Below are 21,850 nucleotides of genomic sequence, written 5' to 3' on the forward strand. Positions count from 1 at the left end.
ACAGCCTAAAATTAAAGACGGAAAAAATTTTCATTCAAAAAGCACTTTTCCACTGGAAAAAAAAAAATAGTGGATAAATCACATAGGTAAACCATTTCAGAGACTGGAATGACGCCTTTGAGGTACGCAGTAAAGACATTACGAATCCTATTCTTCCACTATACTGTAAATTTAAAAGACTGACCTGCTTGTTATCTGTTTTTGGCAAGGCATGGACCGGAGTCACCTTGTGAGCTCCCTCATGCTGCCCGATGGTGATATGCGCACGTGTGGAGTCTGAGATCTGGAGGGAGGTGCCAAGCTGGTGGGATGCTGCCGTGCCTAAAGCACCAAAGGAAAAAGGGTAGGGCAAGAAAAAAGTCATCTATCCTATGAGAGGTCCTCAAACAAGAAAGCAATAAAAAGGAAAAATTGAAGAATGAAAGGCATTGTGCCTCAACCTTATTGGTAAAAACTACACTGGTTTCAAAATCATCTTGATCCCCCAAAAAGTAGGATATTGAAAGAGAGAGGCTTGTAAATTAATTGAAAGGTATTTGCATCAATACAGCAGTGAGCTGGAGTGGATTGAGGTGCAGAATAGCATCATGGAGATGACAGGGCCATGAGCACTGTTCCTGGGAGGTATTCATCAAGCAGACCCTGGAGCAGGACTGGGCACTGTACCAAGGCTGCTTGTTGTTTAGTCGCTAAGTCATGTCTGACTCTTTGCAACTCCATGGACTGCAGCCCGCCAGCCTCCTCTGTCCATGGAATTCTCCAGGCAAGAATACTGGAGTGAAATGCCATTTTCTTCTCCAGGGGATCTTCCTGACCCAGGGATGGAACAGAGGCTCCTGCACTGGCAGGCAGATTCTTTACTGCTGAGCCTATGGCCTCCAGATTCCAGACATTTTAAATGCAGATAATCTGAAAACTGTTAGGGAATGGGATTTTGATCTGAGGAGTATTCTTACCTGGAGATTTCTAAGGACAGTACCAGTCCATGGGGTTGCAAAGAGTTGGACACAACTGAGCAACTAACACTTTCACTTTCAAAATGAGAAAAGCCTGTGCTAATGACGCAGTGCCCATGAAGTGCAAGGAGAAAGCTGTTAAAGCTATAGACAGGAATTCAGGGGGAACTGGAACTGAAAGATGAGTCAGTTGACACAGATGAGGAAATGACTGCAGTGGCCTTATTGTCTTTACTTGAATTGAAAATAAATAATTTGAGAACTTCTAGTTAAATGAATTTTGATGGTGATAAAGAATTGTCTTGATACATGAATTTGCTGTTTAGTTTATTCTCTTATTTTCAGCTTCAAAAACAATGTTATAATGTTTACTCAAAAATGAATGTTGGTTTTCATTGACATCAATTTATTATAATAGGTGGAAGTGCTCTGCAAAATCCATTTAATCTGGATTTCTGGAGCTGGGAGAACAATATGGGAGCAAAAAATGTTACAATTTTTTCTTCATGTTTACTTAGAATCACCTAATCTCACATATTGGGGCATACGCAGGAACTGTTTTGCTAGAAGGTTAATGTGGGTATTTCTTGAATGATCAGTGATGTTAGAAAAAATTCCTTTGATCCCTAGGCTGTGAAGATCCCCTGAAGAAGGAAATGGCAACTTACTCCAGTATTCTTGCCTGGAAAATTCCATGGACAGAGAAGACTGGCAGGCTATAGTCCACGGGGTCGCAGAGTTGGACATGACTTAGCAACTAAACAAAAACAAGAGAATAGAGTAATTAACAACTTAAAGGTATTAATCACTGAATAAATGCCAGAAACAAGAGATACTAAGGCAAAGGTAGGCTTCTGCAGTGGAAGATGTAGAGAAAGTTTCATGAATAAATATAGCAAAGAGTCGGACACGACTGAGTGACTAACACTTTTTTTTTTTTTTATGGTTTGAAATGACCTGATTCCTTTGTGATTGTTATGAGAAGCTCAAAAGCATCTAAAGCATTATTTTTTTTAAATGAATGGGAAGTAAGAAATGGAAATGGTTATTTTCCTGTAATATAATCGTAGTGTACTGTGGTAAAAGTGGGGGTATTAAATACCATAAAGTACATTTATTTCTAAAGAACAGAAATTAACAATACAAGAATGTTCAAACAAGCTTTATAAAAATTTTTTTTCTTCTTTCCTTTCCCTATGTACCACATCTTTCTTTCTGTGAATTAATGAGAAACATGGAGATGATGAAGGACAGGAGTATAGGTAAAAGGAGGCTTTCATTCTGCATTTAATGTTTAATCTAGAAAAGAAAGGTCGAGTAAGTGTTATATTGTTTGATACCTATAATCAAGCAGTAGTCCTCCCACTGTGATAATTAAAATTTAAAAAAGGTATATAAGGACTTATCTGGGCTTAGAGAAGCATAATGCCATGGTTCATTGCATGTGTGCCAAGTTGCTCCAGTCGTGTTTGACTCTTTGCAATCCTTTGGACTGTAGCCTGCCAGGCTCCTCTGTCCATTGGATTCTCCAGGCAAGAATACTGGAATAGGTTGCCATGCCCTCCTCCAGGGGATCTTCCTAGGGAGTCTCTTATGTTTCCTAGTGCCATAACTAGGTCCCACTAGCGCCACCTGGGAAGCACCGGGATCCATCAGTAACAGTCTACATGGCTGAAAGGAGTTACTGGTTTTTGGCTAAATATTTGCCACCCTGACCCAGCACATTGTTGATGTTTAACAATTTGAAAGTTTCATGGGGTGATCAGCTTTCTACTCATCCAAAACAGAGTTTGAAAAAAAAAATCACTTTTTAGATTTTGTTATATTGCTAACTACTAGTTTTCATGTTGTCTAAAGACTATGATTTTGGTGATGCAATAGAATGAGCAAACGAAAAAAACAAACAGAGGATAATGATCTATCCTACTCGTCCTCTGGGATTTCTCCCCATTTCCTCTTATGTCCCCCACCCTCCATGTCTTCTTTGGTCTCTCTTCCTATCTGGATGGCATTATTTTAAAAATGTTCTTTGAAGCAGCTAAATTTGAACTGATATATGCAGTATAGCAGTTCCAAGTTTACCAGCAAACACTCGGCAGGAAGCTACCCTGCAGAAGTGCACTTCGGGTTACTGGCACCCACTGGGTTTTGGGTGGGTGCCTTTTCTTTTTCCTTGGTTAAATGATGCCACTTGAAAAGACAAATACCACTATAATTCCTGTTGAGTTGGGAGACCAGCCTTCATCTAGCACACTATGATTTCATGAAAGCATAAATGAGGCTCACATGATAAATCTCTGAGTCAGCTGTTCCTACTTTTGTATTGAATCTAATTAGAAGCATGAAACAAATGCGTGTCACACATTCTGTCTCACTGAAAAATAAATAAATAAATAAATACCAAGACAAAGACTTTGGAAGATATGGCAATTGGAATGACAATAGGTAGGTAATTTTATCCAAAAGGGCCTCAGTCAGCTATCTAACATCCAGGAAATCAGTTTAGCTAAAAGCAGATGAAATAGGCTGCATGCTAAAGGATTCAAATTAGTATCATGAAAAGTTGTTAGGATAGATGACTGTCAAATAAATCACAGATGCATCTAATGTCACAGGTATGCTAAGATAATAGCTCTCTGATTAGTGTTTTTATCAGTTCATGACATAAGTGAGTATTGAAAATGCTTCTGTGTAATGAAAATTATATCAGAACACAGGGAAATATGCAGTCACAAAGTGCAACAGCTTGCTTTAGAAGTATGAAGACTTCTTTAAATTGGACCACGGAAAGAAAATATTCACTAGACTAACAGTTGGGTGGCCTTCCCAAGTGGTTCGGTGGTAAAGAATCCAACTGCCAATACAGGAGCCACAGGTTCAATCCCTGAGTCAGGAATATCCCTGGAGAAGGAAATGGCAACCCACTCTGGTATTCTTGCCTGGGAAATCCCATGCACAGAGGAGTCTGGAGGGCTATAGTCCAAGGAATTGCAAAAGAGTTGGATACAACTTAGAGACTAAACAGTAACAACAGCTGGGTGCCATGTGCTGGGGACTATAGTGATTTATTCCATCAGAGAGATCATAACTGGCACAGCAGCTAGGGCTGGCATCACCACACCTGGTTTAGCCTACAAAGACCACCTCCTGTTCTCTAAGACCCATTCTTTTTCTGCACTGGACAAACTTGAGAGGAAATTGGGATACTTATGAATCAACAGCCCTGCATCTTTCAAGTCTTAATTAGTGGCACAGAATCCTATGACCCAAAAAAGAATATGACACATTTTAATTTAAATATTTGGTTGGGAGAAGAACTTCTAAAGATCTAGATTTGACCCTTCTTACCCAAATAGCCTATTTTATAGTCAGGAATCTACTAAGATGCTCCTGCCTCTTGCCTAGGAGGTCTGATTCTAGCCAACCAGATAATCAAAACACACACTGGATCCTTCATGAACTGAATACTTTAACAGATAAAAGGGGCACTAAATTTTTTTTAAATACTCGATTTTCTGAGTATTTACTTATTAATTCACAAATTTATTATATTGGGCTTCCCTGGTTGCTCAGATGGTAAAGAATCTGCCTGCAATGCAGGAAATCTGGGTCCCATCCCTAGGTCAGGAAGATCCCCTGGAGAAGGAAATGGTTACCCACTCCAGTATCCTTGGCTGGAGAATTCCACAGACAGAAGAGCCTGGTTGGCTAGTCCATGGGGACGGCAAGGAGTCAGATATGACTGAGCAACTAACTTTCACTTTATTATATTGCTGAGCTTATAGTTCTTTTCAAATACTTTAAAAAAATACAATAATTTGTAAAGTTTTAAAATAGCATATCTGTATGTAGCATGAAATACTTCTGTCAACTATATGAATTTTAAAAATAAGTAGAGCAATAATTATTTGGGGAGGATTTTATTGATTTGATATGTAAATATGTGTGTGTGTGTGTGTGTGTGTGCGCACACGCACGCGCGAGCACACGTGCGCTCAGTTACTCAGTCGTGTCTGACTTTCTGTCCCTCCAGGCAAAAAAAATGGAGTGGAGTGCCATTTCCTTCTCCAGGGCATCTTCCCCACCCAGGGACTGAACTTGCATTTTTTGTGTCTCCTAACATTGACAGGCAGGTTCTTTACCACTAGCGCCACCTGATATGTAAATACTTCTCAAATATTTTTGAAAGTTCTATATTTTAACCATGCCAGCGTATCATTTTCACTTAATATGTCACAAGCTGAAACTCATTAATACTGTCTGTACTTATGACTTACTTATTTTAATTATTTTCATGTTTTTAATGTTCTGTTTCATCCAGTTTTAGATGCTACAGCACCACAAAACCTCTCAATTCAATTCCGTTTGTATTCACTATCACATTCGTAACAAAAATTGTTGCATCTTATTACTCTGACTTCACCGAGTGCAGCTTGGTGGTTTCCTGCATCTTGCAGTTTCCTGAATGGTCCGAGGTGCACTGCCCAGTACAAGTGACTGTTCATAGCAGCATCACGGCCTGCTTCTTCCACTCTCACTGGAGATTTGAAGGTGTTTGATGTTGCTAGCCTCTCATGTCTAAGTAAACTCCTTTTATCAGTGAATGTCTTCATGCTGTCCCTGAAAGGGAGGTGTCAGACGCATCATCTCTGAAACGTGCTGGGGTAAACGGGCACATCATTCCAGGCCATCCTGCGGATTCAACCATGCACTACAGTAAGAACTCGCTGCACGTGTTTCACATGATACTAGATGAGACAGATCTAACACACACTGACTCAGATGAAACTATTAACAATGTGCTCCCTACTATATAAGGGAAAAATTCAAGACGCATCCTGAATCTAAGAGCACGCTGGGGCAATAAGTGTGAACCATTGTCTTTGGCCAACAGAAAAGTCTGCAACAGTTAGGAGCTGGGAATTATCAGGTTCATGTTTCCATTGTGCAAGTCATATCGACTTGCTTTAAATGTCCCTTACCAGCTTTTCAGGGGGAAAATCCATGTTTGGTGGGGCCTGAAGGTTATATGATACAAAGGCTGTTCAGTCATTAAGTCATATATGACTCTCTGTGACCCCATGGGCTGCAGCACGCCAGGCTTCCTTGTCCTTCACTATCTCCTGGAGTTAGTTGCTCACACTCATGGCCATTGAGTCACTGATGCCATCTAGTCATCTCATCCTCTGTTGCCCCCTTCTTCTCCCACCCTCAGTCTTTTCCAGCAACAAGGTATTTTCCAATAAGTCAGCTCTTTGCACCAGGTGGTCAAAGTACTGGAGATTCAGCTTCACCATCAGTCCTTCCAAAGAGTATTCAGGGTTGATTTCCTTTAGGATGGACTGGTTGGATATCTTTGCAGTTCAAAGGACTCTCAAGAGTCTTCTCCAACACCACAGTTCGAAAGCATCAGTTCTTCAGCACTCAGCCTTTTTTATGGGTCAGTTCTCCCATCCATGACTACTGGAAAAACCATAGCTTTGACTATACAGACCTTGTCGGTAAAGTGATGTCTCTGCTTTTTAATATGCTGTCTAGGTTTGTCATCACTGGAGAAGGGAATGGCAAACCACTCTAGTATTCTTGCCTTGAGAACTCTGTGAACAGTATGAAAAGACAATATAAACAGCCTTCTTAAAAGAAGATGAAAATACTTTGTGTTTACAAATTTTAAAATATTGTGACACATTGCTGGGGGTCCTCCCAAGGCTGGGTCAAGTAAGGGCCCTGAAGCTTGTCAAGGTCATGGTAAATCTGTGATCCTTTTGCTACCTTCAACCCTAGGCTGAACAGGTGACACTATGGGGTGTCTAAATCCCCAAGAATTGGGTTTGCTTGGAGATGATGGGCACAAGAGAAGAACAGGGGTCAGTGAAGGACAAAGTAGAGAAATAAGAAGAGGACCATTTTGTGAATAAGGGAGAAGAGAAGCTAGCTGAAAAACCAAGGAGATCAAATCCCAAACTATCAAGTTAGCTCGATAATTTAGTCCTTCCTTAAACAGATGCTTTCTCATCTCCATTCAAGGACCTCAAGGTCTGGGAATTAGCTGGTGTCTGGAAATGGCATGTGACTCTATTATGCTGGCTTAAGTCAGTTCTCTGTTTTGCAGACCTGTAGTTGTGCTCTGGTAACTAAGATTCTTGCACACTGGAACTATGGAAAGTAAGGACTGAAGATGCCCCTCTTCTCATTCACCTTCCTGTGATGCTGGGGCTCTAACCTGTGAGGAAGGGTAGGCGCTCCACTCATGCTGGAACCTCTCTGACAGAGCATGCTGGGAGGTCCTGGGGTGTACAAACATCTGCAAAGTAGCACACGCTGCTGCTACTAGAAACACAGTCAGTGTCACAGTGAAGAACCACTGCATGTGATGGTGACAGGAATGGGAAACAGAGAAATGTGCTTCTTCCCCCCTTCCAGATTTCTAGTCCTTTTGGTAACAAGTCTACCTGCAATGCAAGAGATTACATTCGATCCTGGGTTGGGAAGGTACCCTGGAGTGGAAATGGCAACCCACTCCAGTATTTTTGCCTCAAGACCTCCATGGATAAGTCCATAGTGCCACAAAGCATCCTACATGAGTGAGCGAATGAGCACACACAGACACATACGTCCTCCCTTTTGAGAGACTCTACCAGTGATTCAGCTGCCAAAAGAGAGATGAGTTTTGTGGAGTCCCAGATCTAAGCAAAGAAGGGCCAGTTTATATCTAGTGACAATGGCTTAATGATGAACACATCATCCGTAGTAGACATATATCATTGTTCTAGAATTATTTTATTCCTCTGCATATATTCTTGAATACTTTCCATATATAAGGAACTCTAGAGATTAGAGTGGTGAGCAAAATGAACTGAATCTCTGTCTGCATGGAGTTTAAACTCCAGTGGGGAGAGGCCAAAAACAGTAATTTGGCAAATAAAATAAGATTTCAAATAAGGGTTGTGAAAACAACAAAATAGAAACTCCATACGCTATTTATACTGTGTCATAGCAACCTAGTTACTTAGTAATCTGGTGGCTTGCTCTCAATGGGCAACTGGTTCTAAGTGGGCACAAGTGAGCACTTACTTAGCTGTTTGGACAATTCACCTGGTACTGTGAGGTTCTCGATTCCATTACAAGGATATGAATGGAGTTCTGTTGCTTTTAGTTCTATCTCAGCCATTTAATCAGTTTCACATACCTCATATCTCTGTTGATTGTGTCTTTACCTATCCAGGTTGCTATGGTAAAACACAGTTCTCCATTTATGGATTCAACTGACTGCAATGATTTGGGTCTGCACTTCGTAGAGTTAGAGGATGTGGAACTCTGCATAAGGAGAGCCATTTTATATAAAGCATCCTTGGATGTTCAAGCTGGTTTTAGAAAAGGCAGAGGAAACAGAGATCAAATTGCCAACATCTACTGGATCATCAAAAAAGAAAGGGAGTTCCAGAAAAAAATCTACTTCTGCTTTATTGACTATGCCAAAGCCTTTGACTGTATGGATCACAACAATCTGTGGAAAATTCTGAAAGAGATAGGAATACAGACCACCTGACCTGCCTCTTGAGAAACCTATATGCAGGTCAGGAAGCAACAGTTAGAACTGGACATGGAACAACAAACTGGTTCCAGATAGGAAAAGGAGTGTGTCAAGGCTGTACATTGTCACCCTGCTTATTTAACTTATATGCAGAGTACATCATGAGAAATGCTGGACTGGATAAAGCACAAGCTGGAATCAAGATTGCCGAAGGAATATTAATAACCTCAGATATGGAGATGATAACACCCTTATGGGAGAAAGCAAAGAAGAACTAAAGAGTCTTTTGATGAAAGTGAAAGAGGAGAGTGAAAAATTTGGCTTAAAGCTCAACATTCAGAAAACCAAGATCACGGCATCTGGTCCCATCACTTCATGGGAAATAGATGGGAAACAGTGGAAACAGTGGCAGACTTTAATTCTGTGGGCTCCAAAATCACTGCAGATGGTGACTGCAGCCATGAAATTTAAAAGATGGTTACTCCTTGGAAGAAAAGTTATGACCAACCTAGACAATATATTAAAAAGAGACATTACTTTCCCAACAAAGGTCTGTATTGTCAAGGCTATGGTTTTTCCAGTAGTCATGTATGGATGTGAGATTTGGACTATAAAGAAAGCTGAGTGCCAAAGAACCGATGCTTTTGAACTGTGGTGTTGGAGAAGACTCTTGAGAGTCCCTTGGGCTGCAAGGAGATCCAACCAGTCCATCATAAAGGAGATCAGTCCTGTGTGTTCACTGGAAGGACTGATGTTGGAACTGAAACTCCAATACTTTGGCCACCTGAAGTGAAGAACTGACTCATTGGATAAGACCCTGGTGCTGGGAAAGATTGAAGGTGGGAGGAGAAGGGGGCAACAAAGGATGAGATGGTTGGATGGCATCACTGACTCAATGGGCACGAATTTGAATATACTCTGGGAGTTGGTGATGGACAGGGAGGCCTGGTGTGCTGCAGTCCATGGGGTTAAAGAGTCGGACACGACTGAGCAACTGAATTGAACTGAACTGATCCTTGGATTCTGTTATCCACATGGGAAGGGGGAGTGGTCTGGACCACTGCACCGTGAACCCCAAGAGTTGACTATACCACTGTATACTGTGTATATTCTGGTTGATAAAGAAGATATTTCTTTCTTACTGTTGGAGAAAGATCACTGGGAATCCAAGATCAGGATGCAAGAACGGTAGGGTTCTGGTGAAAACCCTCTTTTAGGCTGCAGACTGCTGACTTCTTGGCTGTGACCGCCTATGGAAGAAGGTCTAAGGAGTTATATGAGTCAGTATAGACTACAAGGTGTCCTTTGTTCTCTGTCCTCTTTCAGAAGGCACACATTCATTTATGGGCTTCGCCCTCATGAACTAGTCACCTCCCGAAGACCACTTCCTAATTCCATTACCATGTGATTAGGATTTCAACACATGAATTTTGGGGAAGACAAACATTCAAACCAAGAAATTTCTACTTTCACCCCATCCTGGCACCACCCACTTTTGGCACTACTCAGTGTCTGCATTAAGATAATTGGTTACAAGTCACAGAAACTAGAGCTTTCCAGGTGGCACTAGGGTTAAAAACCCACCTGCCAATGCAGGAGACATAAGAGATATGGGTTCCATCCCCAGGTTGGAAAAATCCCCTGGAGGAGAGCATAGCAATCCACTCCAGTATTCTTGCCTGGAGAATCCCATGGACAGAGGAACCTGGCAGACAACTGTCCACAGAGTCCCACAGAGTTGGACATGACTGAAGTGACTTGGCAGGCATGCACAGAAACTAACTTTATCATAAAGAAAATCCTGTAAGATTGAAAAGAAAGCTGAAGAAATCAGCTTGAAGAGTACAGAAACCAAGTATATCCAGGGTATTTTGAGACAGGAAGAGCTTAAAAGTCTCATTCATTTGCCATTGCTGGAATATGTAGGCAAAATCTTGTGTATTTTTTTTTTTTTTTCTGTCCTTATGGCATGCTGCTTAGGATTCAAAAATTTCAAGAGAGAAAGAGCCCAGGTCATGTGTTCTTCCTTTGAAAGTTCTGGAATGATAAGAAGAGAAATTTGTCTCTTAAACAGCTCTACCTTATTTTACATTTCACAGGGGAAGTAAGAGAAACACGGCAGTGTACCACCAAGATCCCTCATAATTAGGGAAGCCACTTCTCAAAATGAAATTGGAAAGTTGATAGGGATGAGAATTGGATGCCAAGAAGTAAAAAAAAAAAAAAAAAGTCACAGAAGTCAACTTCACCATTTAGCTGCTGTCTCCTATTAGTCCAAATAGGCTAGAGCTGACTTGATATTGAGGCTGCCCTGGTGATTCAGTGGTAAAGAATCCCCCTGCCAAAGCAGAAAACAGAAAATGCAAGATTGATCCTTGGTCTGAGAAGATCCCCTGGAGAAGGAAATAGCAACCCCCTCTAGTATTCTTGCCTGGAAAATTCCACGGACAGGGAGAGCCTGACAGGCTACAGTCCATGGGGTTGCAAATGAGTCAGACATGACTTAGCTGCTGAACAACAATGAAAGACTTGATATTACTTTAGAATTCATTCACGATAATTCAAATGAGAGTTTTGCTATCGTCTTAATTAAGTAAGATAATTAAAGATCAGAATTGCTATGCTCTTCTGTTTGTCCAAGACTTTTCTTATCCAGGAGGAGTAGGGGATGGCAAAGGATGAGATGGTTGGATGGCATCACTGACTTGATGGACATGAGTCTGAGTAAGCTCTGGGAGTTGGTGATGGACAGGGAGGCCTGGCGTGCTGCAGCCCCTGGGGTCACAGAGAGCTGGACCCGACTGACTGACTGAACTGTGTAACTGTCTGTATGAAGTTGGGTAAGGGTATAGCTGAGCAACAGGAACTAACACTGACTCAGAATCACTGCATCCTTCATCACTGTTTCAGTGTTTTAGGTTTATGACACCTGCTTCTTTCCTTACAATGAGTTTCCCTATGAAGCTTCTCAGCCTTCAGAAAAGCAGTCTTATGGTGACTCATTCACCAACTTTCCATGCACTGCTTACTAACCCTGCCAATTTCTAACCAAAGTCAACCCACAGAAATAAAAATTATTTTTCCTTAATTCAAAACCCATAGTACCAATTACTTCAGTTGAATTCTAGGGCCAGTACTCAGGTTGCCTAAAGCTACTTCAGGCCCTGATACTCTGTGAATCTATGAGTTTCTGACTCTTTGGACCACCCTTGGGATGATTACTTCATTTTATTTCCAAGGCTTGCTATTCCTGAGAAGTTTGGTCAAGCAATTGTCCAGGATGAGTGACTTGGTATGTACCATAAGGCTGCTGATGAATAAACATCTTTCATTCATTTACTACAAATTTTAAGACCTCAGTATAATGTACTATTAATTCCTTCAACTTCTAACATACGCTGTAATAAGCTGCCAGCTTCTATTTCTACAGAAAAATATAATTTTTCAAGATATCATTCATAAATAGTACATTCTTTCTCAAATTCTACTTAATGTCTGCATAATAATATACTAATATTTCTTCTCCTTTTTTCTAGAAAAAATATTGTTAAATCTAACGTTTAGAGTCAGTTTTCCTTTGTATTCAGTCATCTGAATTGATTTCAATTATAATACTGACTCAGTAATTTTATTGCCATGATATTATTTGGCATACAATGATCCTGGATCTGTAATGTGATATTTCCACAGAAAATACAGATGATAGTAGAGCAGTAGTCTGCAAATTTTCTTCCACCTGGTAAGAGGATCTTAAGCCTTTAGTCAGTTGTGTTAAAAATAAGAATGTAATAATTATGCAGTTACAAATACGTAATTAATTGTATTTGGTTATAAACTTCTTACCATGGAGGGAGAAAATAAGTCTATTACTTCATTTTTTTTCTTAAACAATTTATTGACTAACTATAGGTGCCAGTCAATTGTTCTAAACACTGGGGGAGGGGACACAGCAGTTAATAAAACCTATAGACTCACATTCTGGTTGGAGAGACAGGCAATCAATAAATAAAGAAGTGAAATATTGAGCATGTCACTTGGTGTCAAGATTAGAGCAGAAAAATAAGGCAAGAAAGAGATAGGAAAAAGCAGTAAGGGTTGCCTTTTATGTAAAATGTTCAGGGAGGATTTACTGAGAAGATCACCTCAAGCAAATACCTATTTCTGGTGTGAGAAAAACACTGCAGGCAGAAGGAACAGCATCTGCCAGTCCGGAGGCAGAAGTGTGCCTGGAAGTTCGAAGAAAAGTAAGGACATTTGTGAACCAATCAGTTGTTCCATACGGGGTTCTAACTGTTGCTTCCTGACCCGCATATAGGTTTCTCAGGAGACAGGTAAGATGGTCTGATATTCCCATCTTTTTAAGAGCTTTCCACAGTTTATTATGATCCACACAGTCAAAGGCTTTGGCGTAGTTGATGAAACAGAGGTAGATGTTTTTCTGGAACTCCCTAGCTTTCTCTATGATCCAGCCAGTGGTGGCAATTTGACCTCTGGTTCCTCTTCCTTTTCTAAACCCAGCTTGGACATCTGGAAGTTCCTGGTTCCCATAATGCTGAAGCCTAGTATGTAAGATTTTAAGCATGACCTTGCTAGCATGGGAGATGATTGCAGTTGTCTGATGGTTAACACTTTCTTTAGTACTACCCTTCTTGGGAATTGGGAGAAGGATTGACAATTTAGGAGAAACATCAACGACCACAGATATGTGGATGATACCATTGTAATGGCAGAAACAGAAGAACTGAAGAGCCTCTTGATGAGGGTGAAGGAGGAGAGGGAAAGAGCCTGTTTAAAACCAAATACCAAAAAGACTAAGATCATGGCATCCAGCCCCATTACTTCATGGCAAATAGAGAAGGAAAAGGTGGAAGTAGTGGCAGATTTCCTCTTCTTGGGCTCTAAAATCACTGCAGATGGTGACTGCAGCCATGAAATCAGGAGACGTTCTCTTGGCAGGAAAGCTATGACAAACACAGACAGTGTGTTGAAAAGCAGAAACATTACTCTGATGACACAAGGTTTGTATAGTCAAGGCTATGGTTTTCCCAGTGGTCTTGTATGATTGTGAGAGCTGGACTGTAAAGAAGGCAGAGTGCTGAAGAATTGATGCCTTCAAACTATGATTCTGGAGAAGACTCCTGAGAGCCCCTTGGACAGGAAGGAGATCAAAGCAGTCAATCTTAAGGGAAATAAATCCTGAATAGTCATTGGAAGGACTGATGCTGAAGCTGAAACTCCAGTATTTTGGTCATCTGATGCAAACAGTTGACTCATTAGAAAAGTCCCCGATGCTGGGAAAGATTGAGGGCAGAAAGAGAAGAGGGCGTTAGAGGATGGGGACTGGATGGCATCACCAATGCAATGGATATGAACTTGGGCAAACCTTCGGAGATGGTGAGGTACTAGAAGGCCTGGTGTGCTGCACTCTATGGGGTCACAAAGAGTCAGACATGACTAGGCAGCTGAACAACAACGTCAAGGACATTTGTGAGGGCATCCCAGGTGGCTCAGGGGTAAAGAATCCACCTGCCAATGCAGGGTTTGATCCCTGAGTAGGGAAGATATTCTGGAAGAGGAAATGGCAACAGAGGAGTATTCCGCAGACAGAGGAGCCTGGTAGACTGCAGTCCATGGCGTTGCAAAGAACTGGCCACGACTAAGCACACAGGTGCCCAAGGAGATTTGTGTGGCTGGCTCCGAGTTTGAGGGAGGGAGTGGTGGCAATGGGGTCAGAGAGGTGACAGGACTTAGGAGGCCACCGTCAACACTGTGACTTTTACTGGGAGAGTCATCCCCTGAGAGGATTGGGATTAGAGGAATGACCTGGCCTGGCTTCTGTTGTAAACGACTCACTCTGGCTGCAGAGTCTGAATTTAAATTAAAGACTCAAAGTAGTGAGAAGAGGTCTGCTTCAGAATGCAGAGAAAATAAGAATTGTTGACAAATTGGATATAAGGTGGATGTGAAACAGATATCAATGATAAAATCAATTTTAAAAATCTGAACAGAATTTAATGTAGCATGTATAAATTTATAGTTGATGTTTCACAAAGATTGTTAACAAAAGCCAACATAGGTTAAGAAATTTTTCCAAAAACAATTGTTGCTGAATAATATTATTAGAAGATATTATTATGCTTGTGTGTGCACACATGCTAAGTCTCTTCAGTCATGTCTGACTCTTTGCGACCCTGTGGACAGTAGCCCACCAGGCTCCTTTGCCCATTGGATTCTCCAGGCAAGAATATTGGAGTGGATTGCCATGCCTTCCTCCAGAGGATCTTCCTGACCCAGGGATTAAACCTGAGTCTCTTAAGCCTTCTGCATTGGCAGGTGGGTTCTTTACTATTTTAGCTACATGTGAAGCCCCATATTATATCAGTTCAGTTCAGTTCAGTTCAGTTCAGTTCAGTTGCTCAGTCGTGTCTGACTCTTTGCGACCCCATGAATTGCACCACGCCAGGCCTCCCTGCCCATCACCAACTCCCGGAGTTCACTCAGATTCACGTCCATCGAGTCAGTGACGCCATCCAGCCATCTCATCCTCGGTTGTCCCCTTCTCCTCCTGCCCTCAATCCCTCCCAGCATCAAAGTCTTTTCCAGTGAGTCAACTCTTCGCATGAGGTGGCCAAAGTACTGGAGTTTCAGCTTTAGCATCATTCCTTCCAAAGAAATCCCAGGGTTGATCTCCTTCAGAATGGACTGGTTGGATTTCCTTGTAGTCCAAGGGACTCAAGAGTCTTCTCCAACACCGCAGAGAGAGAGAGAGAGAGAGAGTTAATAATTTCACATATACACATAATAAAACTAAACAATTTTGATGAATATGGAGATAAAAGTGTAGGCTAATGGATCTATGAATCCTCTGGAAACAGATGCCAACTCTCAGAATTCCCTCAGTCCGATGGTTAGCACTCTGAGTTTCCACTGCAGGGGCATGGGTTGAGTAACTAAGATCCTGCACACCAAAATAAAAGAGACAGTTGCAAACTCTGATGAAGCACTTTGAAAGAATTTGTTAGACATATAATAGAAAGTTTCCCTGGTGGCTCAGCAGTAAAGAACCTATGTGAAATGCAGGATATGGGGCAGGAGCCACAGATTCCTGGGTCAGGAAGATCCCCTGGAGGAGGAAATGGCAACCTGCTCCAGTATACTCACCTGGTAAATCCTATGACAGAGGAGCCTAGTGGGCTACAGTCCATGGGGTCGCAGAGTTGGACACAACTGAGCAACTGAACAGCAACAAGAACAGGAAGCTTAACCAGTCAAGATCCTGGCAAGAAAAGGTGGCACATTCAGCAGATTTCATGGAATATATTTAATGAGAGGGCACATGGCAAGCAGAGATATGGGCAGAGTTACAGAGACCCACAAGGATGGTGGAGCAGCCACATGGGAACTAAAACAGCAGGGAAGCATCCCTGCTCCTAAAGTGGTAATTATTACTAACAAGCTAGAGCCTCTGAGAAGGCAGTAGGAGCTGTGGCCACAGAATAAATCTGCCTGGGACAGCACCACAGTAAAGAAGGAAGGAACATGCAAAAGGGGAATTTTTCTCCTCTTGCCTTCTGCTTTCTAGTTGTTCCTCCTATTTGCCTTGAGAGGTTAGCATATATGGCATCCTGGTGATGAACAGGCCATGGGTACCAGCCTCTGGGGCACAGAGAGATAAGAAAGGGACAGAGATCAAATCTGAAGGGAAAATAAAGAAGATACAACACAGAGTTTCACATAATTTAAATAAGATCTGAAAAGTGTGACCCGAAAGAGGGCAGCTCTGTGGAATTCCTATAGGAGAATCTATGGATTGCATCTCTTCCTTGTTATCATAGAAAACTCAGCTCCAACTGCTCACTTTCTCTTAGTCTGTATTTAGGAGCTCAGATTCTGGGGGAATAACATTCATGACGTGGCTTGAGTCAAGCACCTACAGTTATGATGGGAGGAAGCAGTAGCAGGGTCCTGTGTCTGGAGCCCAATTCTAACCGTGTGAAATTTGCAAAGAGACCCAATTCAAAGAAAGGGATTATAGACAAAGAAAGTCAGTAGAAGGCTCTCTTGCAATATTAAAATATTTATAACGAATACTTTTTTTTTGCCAAAAAAGAAGTTACTCTAAATAGACACCAAAATTTCAGAATACTGGGATATTTTTAATTAATTTCTCAATTCCAATAAGATCAAAGATTTGTCCTTTTGTGGGATTCTTTACTCTCTTTTTTTCCAGCTAAAACTTTATCCTTAATTCTAAGTAATGTCTTTTAAAATAAAAATCTTTTGCTTACGATAATCTTAAGAGGGCACATGAATGGGATAGTGTAGAAATTGCCACCATTGGGATGTGAGGGGTGAGGGACAAAATAGGTAATGAACCCTCAAAATGTAGGTTTGCTAGAGACAAGAGTCACAAAAATTAACCTTCTTTAACCCAACTTCTGCATTCTAATGTATTCAGAGGCAAAAACAATAGTAGTCTCATTTATAATAATATGCAACTTCATATTCAGACTTCCTCTGAAATTTCTTGCTAAAGAGGTGGAGAAAGTCAGCTTTGAGACTCAATTTGATCAACGGCCTCTTTGTTAGTGAGAGTACCACCTCCTCTCTCTCAGACAATGGGTCATGAGGATTGGCCTTGGAAATGAAAGGTTAAAGGAAAATACTTTAAAAAGGGAAGCAAAATCCATCAATTCAGTCATGGCAAATAATTAACCCCATTTTGTCTTGTTTATTTACTGGCTTATTCATTGATCTGGTGATGAGACAGTTAAAAATTTTTAAAGCTAAGACACATGATCTATCTTTCTATCCATCATTTATCTATGTATTATTAAGATAAGAAGTACATCATTTCAGTTAGGGGCGTGGGCAGCATTGGAGTTAGACGGACCATGATCAAGAGGGATCTCTGTCATATATAAGAAATGTCAAATTTTTATGTGATTAAAATCTTTGAACAAAGTAGGATGGAAGGAAACCTCCTCAACATAATAAAAACCATGTATGAAAAACCTATAGAAAACATCATGTCAATGGGGAAAGACTGAAAGTTTTTCCTCCAAGATCAAGAACAAGACAAGGATGCTTGCTTTTACCATGTTTATTTAACATAGTACTTTTGTTTGGATAAAATTTGGCTATTAATTCATTTTATATATCACTATGCATTTCATGCTATAAGGATGATCACAGTGGACTATACTTATCAATTTGTATCTTTTACCCAGAGTATGAGCAATATAACACCAGCTTACTCTGCGCTGGGCTGTATGCAATGTGCTTTACAGATATCTATCTCACTTTAAGTTCATAAGGCAAAGATTGTCTCCATTTTATTACATGATAGGAGGGAAAGCTTGCTCATGTAAAAATGCCTCTTCTTCATCAATTGAAATGATGTGAGTTTTTTTCTTCATTTCGTTACTGTGAGGTATTATAGTGGATGATTTTTGTGTGATGAGATCTTCACTCAGAAATAAAGCCCACTTGACCAGTGTATAATTCTTTTAAAATGCTGCTGAATTTGATTTGCTATTTTATTAATGATTCAATTGTCTTACTAGTTATACATCTATTTAGATCTTTTGTTTCTTTGTATTTTAGAGTTGGCAGATTTTGGATTTCTAAGAATTTGTCCATTTCATTTAGGTTATCCAATTCGGTGGTGTACAACTGTTCTTAGCACTCTCGTAATCCTTTTCATATCTGCAGAATCAGTAGTAATGTAATGCAATATCCCCATTTTAATTTTTGATTTTAATAAATTTCTTCTCTTTTATTCTTAGTCCATCTAGATAAAGGTTTGTTAGTTTTGTGATCTTTTCAAGTAACTAATTTTTAATAAAATTTATTTGTTTTAATTGGAGGCTAAGTACTTTACAGTATTGTAGCGGTTTTGCCATACATTGACATGAATCAGCCATGGGTGTACATGTGTTCCCCATCCTGAACTCCCCTCCCACCTCCCTCCCCATCCCATCCCTCTGGGTTATCCCAGTGCACCAGCCCTGAGCACCCTGTCGCACGCATTAACATTTGATTTCATTTATATTCATTTATACTGACTTCATTTATATTCTCTATTGTTTTTCATTCTCTATTTCATTTATCTCTGCTCTAATCTTTATTATTTCCTTCCTTATGCTAACTCTTGAGTTTTGTTTTTCTATTTCTAGTTTCTTACTTTGTAAAGTTAGGTTGTTGATTTGAGATATCTCTTATTTTTAACTGTAAACATTTGTGGCTATAAATTCCCCCATTTTTGTTGTTGTTCAGTCACTCAGTCCTGTCTGACTCTTTGCAACCCCAGAGGCTGCAACACACCAGGCTCGTCTGTCCTTCCTTAACTCCTGGAGTTTGCTCAGATTTGTGTCCATTGAGTTGGTGATGCTATTTAGCCATCTCATCCTCTGCTGCCCCCTTCTCCTTTCTTCAGTCTTTCCCAGCATCAAGGTCTTTTCCAGTGAGTTAACTCTTTGCATCTGGTGGCCAAAGTATTGGCGCTTTGATCATGTCCCATAATTTCTGGCATGCTGTATTTTTGTTTCCACTTATCTTGAGTATTTTCTAATTCTTTTTGTGATTTATTATTTGATCCATTGGTTGTTTAAGAGTGTGTTTTTTAATTTCCACAAATTTATGAATTGTTTCAATTTTCATTATTGATTTTTAATGGCATCCCACTGTGTTCAGTTAAGACTATGCATGATGTCTATCTTTTAAAATCGACTGAGGCTTAATTTGTGGAGTAGCATGTGGTGTGTCCTGGAAAACATCCTCTGTGCACCTGAGAGGAATGTGTATGCTATTGTTGTAGCAAATGTTCTATACACGTCTGTTAGATCTGATTAGTTTATTGTGTTATGTCATCTGTCTCCTTACTTATCTTCTGGTTGTTCTATCCATTGTTAGGAGCAGAGCATTGAAGACTCCACCTATTATTTGTGGAACTGTCCACTTCTCCCTTCAATTCTGTCAGTTTTTGCTTCATATATGTGTGCATATAAGCATACGTGGATATGCAATCACAATATATATTGATGGTTTGTCATGAAGTGTGCATTTACAATTGTTTGTCTCTTTGCTGTATTGTACTTTCTATTAAAATACAATGCCATTTTTTGTCTCATAACTTTTCTATTTAAAGTCTATCTTGTCTGATATTAATAGAGACAGCTCTGTTCTCTTTTGGCTACAATTGCATGGAATATCTTTTTCCATCCTTTCACCTTTGATAAATTATCCATGTTTACTTTGTATCAACTTTTTGAATTCTGTTTGTTCTAAATCCTATTATCAATTGTGATGGTTATGCAGTTGATTCTGATGGCTTTTTAGGGAAGCGACATTATCAACTGAAAATACTATGCATTATAGATGTACTGAAACTGAGTGCCTTGTTCTAACTTTAATAGAGCCAGTGTTTCACATTAAGCATGATACTGGTGTTTGCTTTCCAAACAGATACTCGTTTGCCTGGACATAAGACAGAGAAGCTGTGAGATTGCCTTTGGACCTCTATTGTTTTCACTGTTCCTTACCATTGCCTTCAACAATGGTAACCCACTCCAGTATTCATGTCTGGAAAATCCCATGGACCGAGGAGCCTGGTGGGCTACAGTCCATGGGGTCGCAAAGAGTCTGACATGACTGAGCGACTTCACTTCACTTCTCAACAGAGGAAGATCTGACTTTACTTCCTTACATGTGAAATGTGTATTGATTATATTCCTTTATTTTAACAAGAGGACTAAAATGTTTTATCCCTTAAATCTTTAAATTACTGAGATTTTCCCAATATGTTGTCAAACTTCATGTTGCCCATCTATCTTATTCTGGTTTCGTTTCACATGTGCTTGTGTCTGCTGCATGGAGATTTTATTTTAATTTCATATCAATCTTTGGCTGTTGCCTGCAACTTGATCTCAAGCAGAGTATTAAAAGGAAACATGGAAGAGTTAAAAAAGATGCATGATCCTTGTATTTCCTGAACAATACTCATTTAACCACTGATGGTACATGCTCTGAAATGAGTTCATAATTGGTACTCTCTGATGAGAACTCAGAAATCAGATTCCTTTGAAATACATGGCACTTTGACATCATCAACATCTACTGACATGGAGTGAAACAAGATAGTAGTCTTACTTTTAAGATGACTGAAAAAAAGGAAACGCACTCTACTTTAGCTCTATGAATTTCAGCCTGAAATGGTTTATCATGAACAGACATGATAGTTTTTTCATGAGAGACATAGAAACATGCTGAGGAAAGGTTCAAAATTCAGGCCTGTTCTGTATATGATACATGTGTTTCTGGATTGATTAGAGGAAGGATAGGATGATGCGAAAAGAAGGTAAAAATGATTTTTAGTCAGTAAGTCATATTCAACTCTTTTGCGACTCTGTGGACTGTAGTACTCTAGGCTCCTCTGTCCATGGGATTTCTCAGGCTAGACTATTGCAGTGGGTTGCCATTTCCTTCCACAGGAGATCTTCTTGACCCAGGGACAGAACCTGTGTCTCCTGAGTCTCCTGCATTGGCAGGTAGATTCTTTACTATTCAGTTCAGTTCAGATGCTCAGTGGTGTCTGACTCTTTGAGACTCCATGGACTGTAGCACATCAGGCTTCCCTGTCCATCACCAACTCCTGGAGCTTACTCTTTACCATTAGGAAAGTAAAATATAGGCCTGAGGCTGGAGAGTGGGAAGAGGGAGACGAGCAGAGACTAACTTGCTCTGATTTCCTCAATATCACTCTGAGTGAATAATCAGTCCTTAATATCTTCCTTGGTCAAACACTTCTCTAATTCATTCAATGAACTGAGAAATAGAACAATTAAATAATAAAAGAAATTTGTGTTAGCCACAGAAGTTTCATGACTGAGTAACATTCTAAAACACATTTGGTAATTCTGTTGCTGATTGCTTTCATTCTTTCATAGCTTTCACTCTGTCCTAATCTTTCTGCACTTTCTTTTTTTGAGTAAGCTTTTTATCAGTCCACATTATAAATGACTCTAAGACAGTCTGAAAGGAAAATGGAGAAACTTGACTTTTTCTTTTGTTGGTAACTTTGCTAATGAATGAATATAATATGCACATTCTCCAAATTTTAAAAAATAGTATTCTTTTTGAGAATTTAAATGAATGAAGAGTGGCCTAAAAGCTATACTTGGAACAACCAATGAATAATTTTTGACCGTATTTAAACACGTCTTTGTTCTATTTTGAAAATTTATTTTTCAGTAATTCTGTCATATTAGCTTAGTTCAGACACTGAAACAGAAAAAATTCTGACAAAAATAACTGCCTTGATCATATTTAAGATTAAGTCGAAAAAGGACAAAAAGAAGGA

General features: G+C 40.0%; 1 pseudogene; it reads left to right on the forward strand.

The window, feature by feature from the left end:
• Positions 1-251: 251 nt before the first annotated feature.
• On the forward strand, positions 252-1,229 carry LOC101115068 (translation machinery-associated protein 16-like; annotated as a pseudogene).
• The last annotated feature ends 20,621 nt before the right edge of the window (positions 1,230-21,850 follow it).

This window comes from Ovis aries, chromosome 16 (genome assembly GCF_016772045.2).
Source record: "Ovis aries strain OAR_USU_Benz2616 breed Rambouillet chromosome 16, ARS-UI_Ramb_v3.0, whole genome shotgun sequence".
Taxonomy (NCBI): Eukaryota; Metazoa; Chordata; class Mammalia; order Artiodactyla; family Bovidae; genus Ovis; species Ovis aries.